This window comes from Octopus sinensis, linkage group LG25 (genome assembly GCF_006345805.1).
Source record: "Octopus sinensis linkage group LG25, ASM634580v1, whole genome shotgun sequence".
Taxonomy (NCBI): Eukaryota; Metazoa; Mollusca; class Cephalopoda; order Octopoda; family Octopodidae; genus Octopus; species Octopus sinensis.
Window position 1 is genome coordinate 3003741 of NC_043021.1, and position 15879 is coordinate 3019619.

The following is a 15879-nucleotide window of genomic DNA, read 5'->3' on the forward strand; positions in this document are numbered from 1 at the left end:
ACTTATTTTATTGACCTCAAAAGGGATGAAAAGTACAGTTGACCTCAGTGGAATTTGAACTCAGAATGCAAAGATGGACGAACTTCTACTCAGCATTTTGCTCGGCATACTAACAATTCTTCCTGCTCACCATCTTTATTTATACATACATACACACATACTTACATACAGAGAGAGAGAGAGAGAGAGAGAGAGAGAGAAGACAGAGAGGTGTATATTATGTATGTCTCTGTATGTGTTTGTGTGTAAACCCTTGTCTAGACATCACATGATGTTTGTAAGTTAACGTCACCGTCATACAAGTGAGATTGTTTGTTTCCAGTCTTTGTCTTCTGTGAAAAACACGTCTAGCTATGAGAAAATATTCAGTATCATGCTTTGAAGCAAGTGAGGGTTTGCAACAAGCACATCTGGGCATAGAAATCTGCCTCAACAAATTCTGCTTGATCCACACAAGTAGGTCAAATAGAATTAAATGATGATGATGATGATGATGATGATGATATATATTTATACACACACACACACACATGTGTGTATATATATATATATATATCATCAGTGGATCATATATTCAAAAATAGAAGCACACTCTAAAGGTTTGAGCAGTAGTGGTTTTATAGGAAGTTAAATGCCCACAGCCATTGGAGTCTGAAGAGTCATCTATAAAGCTAAATGCTTTGTGGATGAGAAACAATTAGTCACTCTATGACTGGACATATTTTTAACTTCATGTAAATATCTATCTATCTATATGTGCCAGTGGCACATAAAAAGCACTATCCGAACGTGGCCGATGCCAGCGCTGCCCCAACTGGCTTCTGTGCCGGTGGCACATAAAAAGCACCATCTGAATGTGGCCGATGCCAGTGCCGCTCCGACTGGCTTCTGTGCCGGTGGCACATAAAAAGCACCATCTGAACGTTGCCAGCACCGCCTTGGCGGGCTTCCGTGCCACTGGCACGTTAAAGCTCCAACCGATCGTGGCCGATGCCGGACCCCCCCTGGCAACTGTGCAGGTGGCACGTAAAAAGCACCCACTACACTCGCGGAGTGGTTGGCGTTAGGAAGGGCATCCAGCCGTAGAAACTCTGCCAGATCAGACTGGAGCCTGGAGCAGCCCCTGGCTTCCCAGACCCCGGTCGAACCATCCAACCCATGCTAGCGCGGAAAACGGACGTTAAACGATGATGATGATGATGATGATGATGTGACCGTTGCTGCCCCGACTGGCCTCCGTGCCGGTGGCACGTAAAAGCACCATCCGTTCGTGGCCGTTTGCCAGCTCCGTCTGGCACCTGTGCGGGTGGCACGTAAAAAGCACTCACTACACTCGCGGAGTGGTTGGCTTTAGGAAGGGCATCCAGCCGTAGAAACACTGCCTGATCAGACTGGGCCTGATGCAGCCTTCTGGCTTCACAGACCCCAGTTGAACAGTCCAACCCATGCTAGCATGGAAAACGGACGCTAAATGATGATGATGATGATATATATATATATATATATATATATATATATATATATATATATATATATATATATATAGTTATCGCCATACTAATATGGCAGTCTTATAAGTATAAGACTAAAGCTGTCGCTGATTAGCTCCAAGAGGCCACCGCCTCAAGCTAGCTATTTGACACACGAACCTGCGTCCATTACAAACCTTCGAACAAGGGAGGTCAGCCGCTTCATCCTGCTAGTCAGACAGCTACAGACATGTTTCAGGGTTGTTGCCCCTTATCAATGCAGCGTAGTCAGACTTGCAGGTGTCGCTACTGATCTTCCCAGTTCGAAGGCTTTATTTACCTAGTTTCAGTGGAATACATCCACTTGTTTTCAATAATAGAAATATTAAAATAACTAAGTCTCTCTAAAGGAGATTACGGCAGCGTTACTGGAAATTAATAGTTATATTTATAAGACTGCCATATTAGTATGGCGATAACTATTAATTTCCAGTAACGCTGCCATAATTTCCTTTAGAGAGACTTAGTAATTTTAATATTTCTATCATATATATATATATATATATATATATATATATATATATATATATATATATATATATACAGGATGCAATGGGTAAACTGTCACCATTTTATATTTTTAATTTCATGCATGCACATTGTTTGTTTTTGATTTTATTGACTACACAGTATAGTAGGGTCAGTTGGGCACTGTCTGTGAGAAAAACAGCACCATGATGCAATTCACTCTGCCAGAAATTTGAAAATGACATGCTGTACTGCTTGGTATTCACGCTGGAAGCTCCAATATGAACATTTCGAAGTGTTTGGGTATCAATCTGAAGACATGTACTGAGAGTGATAAAAATCAAACATCCAATCAACATCATGGTTTTTGAAGTGATCACTGGTGATGGCAACGTTATGTCGCCATTCATCTTCCCACACTGCTTAAGATTCAACATGAAGGCCTACATCATGTTCCTGGAGGAGGTAGTGCTGCCCTGGGTCAAGAGGGTGGCTGTTGGAAGACTCACCATGCCACACAAGCAGGAGAAGCCAGTCATGGCTGTCAGACAATTTCTGAAACCGCATCACTCCTAACATCTGGCCACCTAGCTCTCCAGACTGCACTTCTTTTGATTATTATATGTGGGGCGCAGTTGAGCAAGAGGCCAAAAAAACTCCTTGTAACACCAAAACTGAATTGAAGGCAAGGATTATGCCAGCATTGAGGCTGTGGTTGAAGCCAATGGCGATTTTATTGAATAAATTTACTTCTTAGTATTTCAAGATATTTTTCTGTAATTTTGGTAAATATATCTGTTAAAATGAAATGTCAGTGTTATTTTCATTTTACTGTAATTTAGATGACAATTTATTTACTGCACCCTGTATATATATATAGGGAGAGTTTACGAAAAAAACAAAAGACGAAGACAGGTGGTGTACGAAACAAACAGATGTATTAGTATAGTGCTCAGGAATAAAAAAAGTCTTTTACGTTTCGAGCCTACGCTCTTCTACAGAAAGAGACACAGCAAAAACAAGGAGAGAAGCAAGGAGAGAAAAAATGTGAGTAGTGGCTAACGATCTCTCTCTCTCTCTCTCTCTCTCTCTATATATATATATATATATATATATATATATATATATATATTGTCATCATCCATTAATATCTGTTTTCCATGCTTGCATGGATTAGATGGTTTGACCAGAGCTGGCAAGCTGGAGAGCTGCATGAGGGCTCAGTCTAATTTGGCCTGGTTTCCTCATCTGGATGCCATTCCTAATGCCAACCACTTTACAGAGTATGCTGGGTACTCTTAACTTGGCACCGCACAAGCACTTTTATGCAGCCCCAGCTCAAGTGCATTTCACATGGCACCAGCACAGGACTCTTGCAGTCCAATCCTCTTCACCAGGGGGAGTAGCATTAACACTTCCACTGTGGAGGATGGGTCTTCTTGAGTACAGCAAAGCATCAGGTATCTTGGTCCTTTGTCATCTCATCTGAAAGGTTCAGCATCCTGGGGTTGTCTTTCAGTACTTCATCCCATGTCTTCCTGCATCACCCTCTTCCACAAGTGCAGGCTTGACATTGTGTGGTTAAGACATTCACTTCACAACTATATGTTGTGGGTTCAGTCTTGTTGTGCAGCACCTTTGGTAAGCATCTTTTGCTATAGGTGCTTTGGTAAGCATCTTTTGCTATAGGTGCTTTGGTAAGCATCTTTTGCTATAGGTGCTTTGGTAAGCATCTTTTGCTATAGGTGCTTTGGTAAGCATCTTTTGCTATAGGTGCTTTGGTAAGCATCTTTTGCTATAGGTGCTTTGGTAAGCATCTTTTGCTATAGGTGCTTTGGTAAGCATCTTTTGCTATAGGTGCTTTGGTAAGCATCTTTGCTATAGGTGCTTTGGTAAGCATCTTTTGCTATAGGTGCTTGGTAAGCATCTTTTGCTATAGGTGCTTTGGTAAGCATCTTTTGCTATAGGTGCTTTGGTAAGCATCTTTTGCTATAGGTGCTTGGTAAGCATCTTTTGCTATAGGTGCTTTGGTATAAAAAAAAGGGGGGAGCATCTTTTGCTATAGGTGCTTTGGTAGCATCTTTTGCTATAGGTGCTTTGGTAATCATCTTTTGCTATAGGTGCTTTGGTAAGCATCTTTTGCTATAGGTGCTTTGGTAAGCATCTTTTGCTATAGGTGCTTTGGTAAGCATCTTTTGCTATAGGTGCTTTGGTAAGCATCTTTTGCTATAGGTGCTTTGGTAAGCATCTTTTGCTATAGTGTGCTTTGGTAAGCATCTTTTGCTATAGGTGCTTTGGTAAGCATCTTTTGCTATGGTGCTTTTGGTAAGCATCTTTGCTATAGGTGCTTTGGTAAGCATTTTGCTATAGGTGCTTTGGTAAGCATCTTTGCTATAGGTGCTTTGGTAGCATCTTTGCTATAGGTGCTTGGTAAGCATCTTTTGCTATAGGTGCTTTGGTAAGCATCTTTTGCTATAGGTGCTTTGGTAAGCATCTTTTGCTATAGGTGCTTTGGTAAGCATCTTTTGCTATAGGTGCTTTGGTAAGCATCTTTTGCTATAGGTGCTTTGGTAAGCATCTTTTGCTATAGGTGCTTTGGTAAGCATCTTTTGCTATAGTGCTTTGGTAAGCATCTTTGCTATAGGTGTTTGGTAAGCATCTTTTGCTATAGGTGCTTTGGTAAGAATCTTTTGCTATAGGTGCTTTGGTAAGCATCTTTTGCTATAGGTGCTTTGGTAAGCATCTTTTGCTAAGGTGCTTTGGTAAGCATCTTTTGCTATAGGTGCTTTGGTAAGCATCTTTTGCTATAGGTGCTTTGGTAAGCATCTTTTGCTATAGGTGCTTTGGTAAGCATCTTTTGCTATAGGTGCTTTGGTAAGCATCTTTGCTATAGGTGCTTTGGTAAGCATCTTTTGCTATAGGTGCTTTGGTAAGCATCTTTTGCTATAGGTGCTTGGTAAGCATCTTTTGCTATAGGTGCTTTGGTAAGCATCTTTTGCTATAGGTGCTTGGTAAGCATCTTTGCTATAGGTGCTTTGGTAAGCATCTTTTGCTATAGGTGCTTTGGTAAGCATCTTTTGCTATAGGTGCTTTGGTAAGCATCTTTTGCTATAGGTGCTTTGGTAAGCATCTTTTGCTATAGGTGCTTTGTAAGCATCTTTTGCTATAGGTGCTTTGTAAGCATCTTTTGCTATAGGTGCTTGGTAAGCATCTTTTGCTATAGGTGCTTTGTAAGCATCTTTTGCTATAGGTGCTTTGGTAAGCATCTTTTGCTATAGGTGCTTTGGTAAGCATTTTGCTATAGGGCTTTGGTAAGCATCTTTTGCTATAGGTGCTTTGGTAAGCATCTTTTGCTATAGGTGCTTTGGTAAGCATCTTTTGCTATAGGTGCTTGGTAAGCATCTTTTGCTATAGGTGCTTTGGTAAGCATCTTTTGCTATAGGGCTTTGGTAAGCATCTCTTTGCTATAGGTGCTTTGGTAAGCATCTTTTGCTATAGGTGCTTTGGTAAGCATCTTTTGCTATAGGTGCTTTGGTAAGCATCTTTTGCTATAGGTGCTTTGGTAAGCATCTTTTGCTATAGGTGCTTTGGTAAGCATCTTTTGCTATAGGTGCTTTGGTAAGCATCTTTTGCTATAGGGCTTTGGTAAGCATCTTTTGCTAAGGTGCTTTGGTAAGCATCTTTTGCTATAGGTGCTTTGGTAAGCATCTTTTGCTATAGGTGCTTTGGTAAGCATCTTTTGCTATAGCTCCAGGCTAACAGAACACCTTTTTATGGGAATTTGGTGAAAAGATGATAAAAAGAAGTCCATTACATGTATATGAATGAATGACTGTGTAGTAAGAAGCTTGCTTCCCAAACATGGTTCTGGGTTCAGTTCCACTGCTTGGCACCTTGGGCAAGTGTCTTCTACTATAGCCTCAGGTCAACCAAATCTTTGTGAGTAGATTTGGTTGACAGAAACTGAAAGAAACCTGTTGGATATATATATGTATATATCCATGTGTGTGTGTCTGTATGTTTGTGTTTGTTTCCCCACTCCTCCACCACTTGACAACAGATGTTGGTGTGTTTATGTCCCTGTAACTTAGCAGTGCAGCAAAAAAGCCTGACAGAGTAGGTTTGTTCCTTCTCAAGCCATGCCTGGCTCATAAGGTCTGATTTCCTGGTTTCCTTGGTGTATAGGTTCCCCACCTGGACAGGACGCCGGTCCATCGCAGGTGAGCTGCAAGATGCAGGAGGAAAGAGTGAGAGAAACTTAGAGTGAAAGGCAGATTGCACAATGCTTATGTATGAACAGCAATGCAACCAGAGGGCTGCACCAGACCCCAGTCTGTTGTGGCATGGTTTCTGCAGCTTGGTGCATTTCCTAATGCAAACCACTTTACAAAGTGTACCAGGTGCTTTTATGTGGCACCAGCCCAAGTGCTTTTTTACATGGTACTGGCATAGGTGTTCATTGTTTTATGTGGTGTCAGCACAGGTACTTTTTACATAGTACCAGACAGATGTTTTTTACATGGCACCAGCACAAGTGCTTTTTATATGGAGCCAGCATCGCTAAATAAATTTCATTGAAAATAAGTATTCAATTATATTGGAGTTGTTTATCTCTATACACCCATGAACACTATTATCTACTTCTCTACATATTTCACTCCCTATTCACCTTGACTGGGGTTACGATATCTGTTAGTGATGGAAAATGAAACTCCAGACATTAGGGAGATTTTAAAATTCTTCCCTGATGCAAATTTTGAAGCCTGTATCAGATTCACAATCATGAGGTAGTGAGTTTGATTCCTGGACCGGGTTGCATGTTGTGTTCTTGAGCAAGACTCTTTATTTCACATTGCTCCAGTTCACTCATCTGTAGAAATGAGTTGCGACATCACTGGTGCCAAGCCATATCGGCCTTTTCCTTTCCCTTGGATAACATCAGTAGCATGGAGTGGCTGGTATGCATGGGCGACTGCTGGTCTTCCATAAACAACCTTGCCCGGACTTGTGCCTGGGAGGGTAACTTTCTAGGTGCAATCCCATGGTCAGTCATGACTGAAGGGGGTCTCAGATATATATCTGTATCTGTATCCCCTGCTTGACAACCAGTGTTGGTGTGTGTCCCTGTAACTTAGCGGTTCAGCCAAATATACTGATAGAATAAGTACCAGGCTTAAAAATGAAGTCCTGGGGTCGATTTGTTTGATGTTTGACTAAAAATTCAAAGCTACAGTCTAATGACTGAAACAAAAAAAAAAAAAAAAAGAAAAAAAACAGTGCTCCAGCATGGCCACAGTCAAATGACTGAAACAAGTAAAAGAATAAAAGAATGTGTATGTGTGTGTATGTGTATTTCACCTATTCGTATGTATATGTGTGTGAGTATATATATGCATAATATCCACCTATATACATATGTATATATGTGTGCGTATATACATGTATAATATACACCTATATATATGTGTGTGCATACATATATATGCATAATATCCACCTATATACATATGTATATATGTGTGCGTATATACATGTATAATATACACCTATATATATGTGTGTGCATACATATACATATATATATATATATATATATATATATATATATCCACACACTAGATAGCGTATTGAGTACTCTATTATTCCCGTTTGCTTGTCAATTTTCAAAAAAAAATTCGTAGACTCATACTATATTTCATAACCCCCTGCTTTCCTCCATCCTCACAAAAGATGTTTAACCTGGCGATCCTGTAGAGATAAAAAAAAAAACTATTGAATAAAGAAAAAAAATAAAATAATTTTTTTCTTTTTTCTTTTTTATGTTTAGATAAGTCTAGAAATGCGTTTATCTACCCCTGAATTTATAATCTGGTGTTCGTGGCGCTGTTGTCGGTCTAAATTGATGGGAGATAACCCAGTGGTTAAAGCCAGCGTCTTTCTTTGATTCAATGGTTGAGTACTTCCAGCGGCGGATCCTCCGTCGTTAATATCAACATTTTTTACAATCAGTTTGTCTCCTAGCCTCCACAAAGCAGCCGGAAATGTGAAGGTAAAGCACCATATTTCAGTTAACAATCGTGCATATTTTTTTTTTCCTTCCTCCTTCCCTTTGTTTTTCTGGCCCCCTTCTGAAAAAAATTTTCATGAATCATTTCTGAAGAAATAACCTTTATTGTTTGTGGCGGGGGTGACGATGGTGACGGTGACGGTGGTCTGTTTCGTTTAAATGGTTTGAAAAATGGGGGTTCATTCTTCAATAGAAAACATGTACGAAACGAAACCCCCATTATCTAATCGCGTACGAATGGAGGTATTTTTAAGGGTACAAGCGATGAATTAAGTGGCATGAGCACTTTCTTTTTGCTTTTACGGTCAGCCAACCTACCTCGACACGGTTCCATTTAAAGTACATGCTGTGTGTGTGTTTAAAAACCACTTTGCAGAGAAAGCATCTTTTCACCCCAAAAAATGCATCTGTCATTTTTCGAATATAATAAATAAATATTTATTTAAAACTAAGAATCGGGGTTTCAAATCGAATACCCCGAATTTTTATTAAAAAAACACCCCCAAAAAACCCCCAAATTTTTTCCTTACATGGCACTGAATGAATGTTGACAATCGAAGTTTAGGGAAATATAATTTTAATTGATTCGGTTTAAACCCTTTGACAACCAAGGAATCCACTCAAATATTTCATTTATAACCGACCTTACAATCATTTTATTCAATTTTTTTTATTCTACATCTTCATTTCTTTTCACATTTTGTTGGTAAACCGAATAAAATATTCACTTTTGATTGTCACCATTCATTTATAATGTCACAAAATTTTCCCCCTTCTAATTTGCTTCACAAATGAGGTTGTCCATGATCAGCCTACACACACACACATATATATATATATATAATATTAATTAAGGGTAGAAATTGATATTTATCAATTAAAACCAGTGGTCTAGCATATTAAAAAGAATCCGAAGATTAAAATATTTATATATACCAATTAAGGACTGAACATAAATCTTTGTGGAGAATGGCGATTTGACGTCTATATCTAGCATGTTGACTGTCCACTTTTCGTGTTCAGTCCTTAATTGGTATACATATATACATATATATATATATATATATATGTGTGTGTATATGAAGCTCAATGTCCTCCTAAGTGACAAAAATTTATATCCATTTTTTTTTTTTTTTTTGTCTAAGAATCTCTCACGTCGTAAGAATTTCACTGTGAAAAAAAATAAATCGCTTTTCGCATTTCTCATCCTTGATTCTTTCTTTTTGTTCTTCAGAAAATAGTTTCTCCCTCTTTTTAGTAATTCCTACCAACCAGTTTGTGTCCCTGTTTGAGAATAGTTTCCTTTTTTTCTTTTTAATAAATAAATCCTAGCCACCAAATAAGTCTGTAGACAGCAGATAGATGTGTGTGTATGAGTATATATATATATGATAGATATATGTGTGTGTATGAGTATATATATATATGATAGATATATGTGTGTGTTAGAGTATATATATATATATATATAATATGTGTGTGTGTGTATGAGTATATATATATATTACATATATATATGTGTGTGTGTAGGAGTATATATATATATATATATAATATATATATATATATATATATATATATATGTGTGTGTGTATGAGAGTAATATATATTATATAATATATAATAGATATATGTGTGTGTATGAGATATATATATTATATATATATATAATAGATATATGTGTGTGTATGAGTATATATATATTATATATATATATAATAGATATATGTGTGTGTATGAGTATATATATATTATATATATATATAATAGATATATGTGTGTGTATGAGTATATATATATTATATATATATATATAAAATAGATATATGTGTGTGTATGAGTATATATATTATATATATATATATAAAATAGATATAGTGTGTGTATGAGTATATATATATTATATATATATATATAAAATAGATATATGTGTGTGTATGAGTATATATATATATATATATATATAAAATAGATATATGTGTGTGATGAGATATATATTATGTATATATATATATATATAGATATATGTGTGTGTATGAGTATATATATATATATATATAATAGATATATGTGTGTGTATGAGTATATATTATATATATATATATATATATAATAGATATATGTGTGTGTATGAGTATATATATTATATATATAATGATTATATATTTTAACATCTTATTGGAATTATCGAAATCAGAAATTCCTTGCTAAAACAATCTAGTTTATCCATTTAACTTATATCGAGTCCTTTTTGGATTTCTAGCTTTTCTTGAGCTTATATATAACTAAACGTATATATATAGACTGTATAATGTATGTATATATATATATCTATATATATATATATATATATACACACACACACACAATTTTCTGGACCATAAAGAGCCATTGCTGCTGTCTCTGAGAACCAAGTCCCACTCACACTCTGTCTCTTCTCCTCTCTGTCTTTCTTGCAAATATCTCGCTATACCTTCTTCTTTCTAATTACTCCAGCTCTGTGCCTCCCCTTTTTCCCCCTCTCCTTCATATTTCCTTTTTCATTTGTTCTTTTTTTCTCTCTTTTTTTTTAATCCATCTTTCACTCTCTCTCACTTACATCTCCGCCACCTCCTCCTCCTACCCCTTCTCTATAATTCGTATAATTTTCTCCCGTCCTCCTTCTCTGTCTCTCTCTCCTCTTGCTTTTACCCCCTTTTCCATCTTTTTCCCTCCCTCTTTCTTTGTGTTTTACCTTATTCATTTCTCCCTCCTCTCTCTCTCTCCATTTTTTTATTCTCACCTTTTCTCCTTCTTTCTCTCTCTCTCCTCCTCCTCTCTCTAACCCTTCCTTATCATTTATATATGCTCTTCCTTTTTTCGTCTTCATCCATTTGCTCTTCCCTCTCTCGCGTCAACATTTTACACTCTTTTATTTCCTTCCTTCCTATTTTTCACCCCCCACTCCTTCATCTTTCTTGCCTTCTGTTCATATACATACAGTTTTACTTATATATATATACATATATATGAAACACATAGACACACTATATTTCTACACACACACATATATATATCTGTGTATTTCCATTACCTTTCTGTCTGTGTTCACTACAAGAAGAAAAGAATCTGACCTCCCTATTTTTTCGCCGTCGTCACTTCAACAAAACTGAAAAATATATGACGAAGCGCCGTTAACAGGAATTCATACCCGAATCTATATTCGCCATCATACCCTCGCCTTTATATCACCTAGACTGAACACACACAGTATATATAGTATATATATATATATATACACCAACGACCTATACATAGAAGAAGGTAGTCTGCCGAAATCCGGGCTAATGTTTTAATGGTCCAGTGGCGAGGTCAACGTGTCGACTGGTTTTTTGTTTTTTTTTTCCAGTCGTTTTCCATTACTCTTTCCCCATTCACTGTTATCTTTCTCTGCCTGCCACCCCGTTTATTCTTGGTACTCGGGTGGTGATTATTGCTACTGTGTGTGTGTGTGTTTTTTTCCTTAGATGAGAATTGAGATGTAGTTGGTGTGGGACCCACTTGGCTTGTGTGTGTGTGTAATATATATATATATTAAGTAGAAAGAATAGCCAAAACTCTTTGACTGCTATTTCTAAATTCGGTGTGTGGTGAGGCAAATCGTTGCTATACCCTTAATTACTTAGTATTACTTAAACCCCTTCCTTGAATGGGGCTTTTACATGCCGAAACTCTACTTGGTGAAATTAATGATTATTTCTAAATTAATTAATTTCACCCTTTATTATTGATAATATATATATATATATGTACCTCTCAGGGCATGGTTAAGTACAATTTAACTGCATCTACAATTTTTTGCCAATCAACGTGTTGTGTGTGCTTTTTTTTTCTAAAAAAAAAATATTTTTCTTTCTGAGCTAAGGAAAGATTAGATTTTTGCTTCTTATCCCCATTTTAACGTTGTTCTTCTTCTTTTTTTTACCAAAGAGAAGAGAGAGAGAGAGAAGATGGCGTTTTGTCTTTGATTTCAGATAACTGACCAAGCACTCACGCACACACACAGTTCTCTCTTTCTTTCTCTCTCTCTCTCACACACAGTTCTCTCTTTCTCTCTCTCTCTCACACACTCAGTTCTCATACATTTAAGCAATGTGTGTGTGTATGTGTGATTGTGTTTGTACTTGTCCATTGATCTGAAACCAGGCGAAACGCTACGCAGACACACACACGTGTGTATGTGTGTGAATAACGTTACACAGGGCGGCGGCGGGAGGACAGCGAAATTAAAAGATACATATTGATATCTTCTCCTATATTTCATTCATTTGATTTTTTCTTTTCTGATGTTAATTGGTTGTTATATGATGTTGTGTGTATATGGTCTTCGGTGTTCGTTACACACAGAAGCTACATTTGATCACATTTTTAACCATCTATATCTATTCACATACCTTGGAACTAAAATCGCGAAGGTCTGTCCACAAGTTATGTCCATGTCCGTCCGAATCGGCAAAGCCTCTGGGCAGCTCTAAATAAATTATCAACGGTCTGGAAATCTAAACTTCCATTAAATTTGAAACGTAATTTCTTTCTGGCGGTTGTGCAGTCTTCTGTTTTTATGGATGCACGGAAAGAAAAATTGACGGAATTTCTACAAGAATGCTTTGAGCTGTTCTGTACATCTGCTGGAGACAGCATCCTACGGAAGAACTTCTTCTCTATGGTAATTTACCACGGAATGTCACATACGTCATCAGAGAAAGAGGAACAGGCGGCTTCGCTGGACTGGGGAAGCAATGGATGAGATCATCGGCGTTCTTCTCCGAGGAGCGAAGCATGGGGTACCCAAATGCTGGCGGACCCTCTTCGAGCCTACCTACCCTATATGCATCAACTGTGCGAGGAGTGCACCCGAGAAGACCTGCCACGTGCAATGCCGGACCGAACAGACGGGAGAGAGAGAACGAGTCATGACGACCTGTGCAATAAGCACGACCGAATGATCTATCTATCTATCCATCCGTTCGACAGTACTTGCTAACAATAATACCCCTTGCACCCGTAACCACATACCCATAAGAAATTTTCTTTTTAACCAATGAATTTCTCCTATATATTTTTCGGAAGGACCTATCCCATTAGCAACCATGTTACCCTTAATATTGATTTCATTCTTGCAGAGAGTGTGTGTGTGTGTATATATATATATATATATAGAGAGAGAGAGTGTGTGTATGTATATATATATATATATAGAGAGAGAGAGAGATTGTGTGTGTGTATATATATATATATTCATTCAGCACTAACGTTGTCAACATCCTAAGGCTGGAATACAAAGTCGCCCCTGGTAAGGCCTCGACTGATGACTTTAAGCCAAGTATCGCAAGACATTTTATTTACTCCAGTAACCTTCTACTGTCCCTGCCTATAATATAATCCCGGCAATCTTTCGGTATTTGTACATGACGTCATTCACAATTCACTCGCACAACCTTCCTTCCATGACAAATAAAAGAGCGATTAGGTCGAAAAAGAGGGTGAATGACGTCGTCTTCTCATGTCGACTTAACAGACTGATATCGAAAGATCGCCATAATCGTCTGTGTTCAGTTTCCCTGGAAAATGCTTATTTATCTTAAGGAAAATAACATTATTATTATTATTATGGTTGGCGAGTTGGCAGAATCGTTACAGCGCCGGGCAAAATGCTTAGCGCCATTTCATCTGTTTTTATGTTCTGAGTTCAAATTCCGCCGAGGTCGACTTTGTCTTTCATCCTTTCAGAGTCGATAAATTAAGTACCAGTTGCGTACTGGGGTCGATCTACTCGACTGGACCCCTCCCCCCGATTTCAGGCCTTGTGCTCATAATAGAAAGAATTGTTATTATTACTAAGGAGGCCAGTTGGCAGACTCGTTAGCGCGCCGGACAAAATGTTTCGCTTTTTACGTTCTGAGATCAAATCCTGTCAAGATCTGGGGTTCGATGTAATCACGTAACTTGTTCTGACCCCAAAAAAACCCTAACTTTTTTTCCTAAATGAGAAGCCATTGCTATTTGTTAGTTATAATGAACCCCGAATAATTTGGTTGGTTTCTGTCAACAACCACCGCCATGTGGATGGTAAAATTATGGTGAGGAGTCGGATAGCACAAGTGACAGTGTCCTGGGCACAAAAGCTTTGCTGTAATGTTTGTTAGGTCCTTTTGCATTTGAGTTCAAATCATGCCGGGGTCAATTTTTCTTTTCATCTCATCAGTAGCAGAGTCGATGTGGTCGTAGCCTGGTGCCTCCTCTGTCACGCCCTATATTAACCAGAAATTATTTATATTAAAAAAAAAAAATTACCAGCCGTGCCTTATAATTGTGTTGTTGCTTTAGTCTTTATTGGACAGTCACGAAAAGCGTTCCTCCGGTGACCATTTGTCGATCGAGGACTAATTTGTCAAATGTGTTGTTTTTTTAAAGAGTGATTCGAGAGAATTTTGCTGTTATTTCTAGCAGGCCGAGCGATCACAGAGAAGCATACTTTATACCTATTTCTTTATTACCCACATGGGGCTAAACACAGAGGGGACAAACAAGGACAGACATAGGTATTAAGTCGATTACATCGACTCCAGTGCGTAACTGGTACTTAATTTTATCGACCCCCGAAAGGATGAAAGGTAAAGTCGACCTCGGCGGAATTTGAACTCACAACGTAACGCAGACGAAATACCCATACTTTATACCCGTATAATGGGGATTACTCCTAGTTTTTTGTTTTGTTTATTAATTCTGATTGTATTTCAATCCCCTTCTGTCTCTTATTCCTGACGTTTTTTCATTCAGTTATTTATTTTTTTCTTCCTTCTGCAAAAGTTTTGCACTTTAACCTCGGCAACCTCGGGGTCTCGTAAACACTTTGTGTCAAAAAAACACCGTTGACACAAGTTCTTTCCATGTATGGTAAACAGAACTTGCTTCTCTGTGCTTCTTCTTCTTCTTCCCCTCCTCCCCTTCGTGGATTTTGACATATGCGGCGGAGCTGAGAAGTCTTGTTGCAGTGGAGGACTCGTATTTTACACATAATGTACATATAAGTTCAAAAGGTATCTAACATAATAATATGCCCACCTGTATGTAGGTCTATATGTGTGTGTATGTATGTTTATACGCATATCATCCGTAAAGTTCGTGTCAGTCCCTAAGCTATAAATGTCAAGCAATTTCCTTTACACCTTCCCTTTTCACCTGACCTAATTATACATGTTAGAGTGTGTGTGTGTGTGTGTGCCTCTTTCTCTATGTATGTGCATTTTTTTTTTTTTTTTTGGCGTATTTCAGTGATTAGACTGCGGCTGTGCTGGGGCACCGCCTTGAAAGGTTTGGTTGAACAAATCGATCACAGTATTTTTTTTTTGATTTTGTAATCTTATTCTACTGATCTCTCTTTTTTTTTTTTTTTTTTTTTGGCCGAACCTCCAACGGAGACATTAAACACCGGTTGGTGAGGTATATAAACACTGCAACACATATACACACACACACGTGTGTGTGTCGGGCTGCTTTCAGCTTCTTTTAACCACATCTACTCACAGGGCTTTAGTGGAAGACGCTTGCCGCGCAGTGGGACCGAACCCCAAACCACGTGGTCTGGAAGCTAATTTCTAAGTACAGCCACACTTGCATCGGTGTGTGTGTGTGTGTATTTAGTGGTAACTAAGTCCACAACATATTTTTCGATTTCCTTTCCAGTTGTTGACATTCCACTCGGCTAATATCCCTTCCAATCACCCAAGAAAGGCATGAAGGCTTTACAGTCTCATTTCTTCCACCCACCCCCAC

General features: G+C 38.0%; 1 protein-coding gene across 13 annotated transcripts in view; it reads left to right on the forward strand.

Annotated features, from left to right (window-relative positions):
- The first annotated feature begins 7896 nt into the window (after nt 1–7896).
- Nucleotides 7897–15879, forward strand: part of LOC115224242 (serine-rich adhesin for platelets) — a 186338-nt gene continuing 178355 nt past the window's right edge. For 12 of the 13 annotated variants that reach the window (XM_029795039.2, XM_036513200.1, XM_036513202.1 and 9 more), the window contains exon 1: nt 7897–8046. The gene's annotated coding sequence lies outside the window, so the exon portion shown is untranslated. The remainder of the gene's footprint in view (nt 8047–15879) is intronic. The other variant, XM_029795040.2, reaches the window with a different exon arrangement.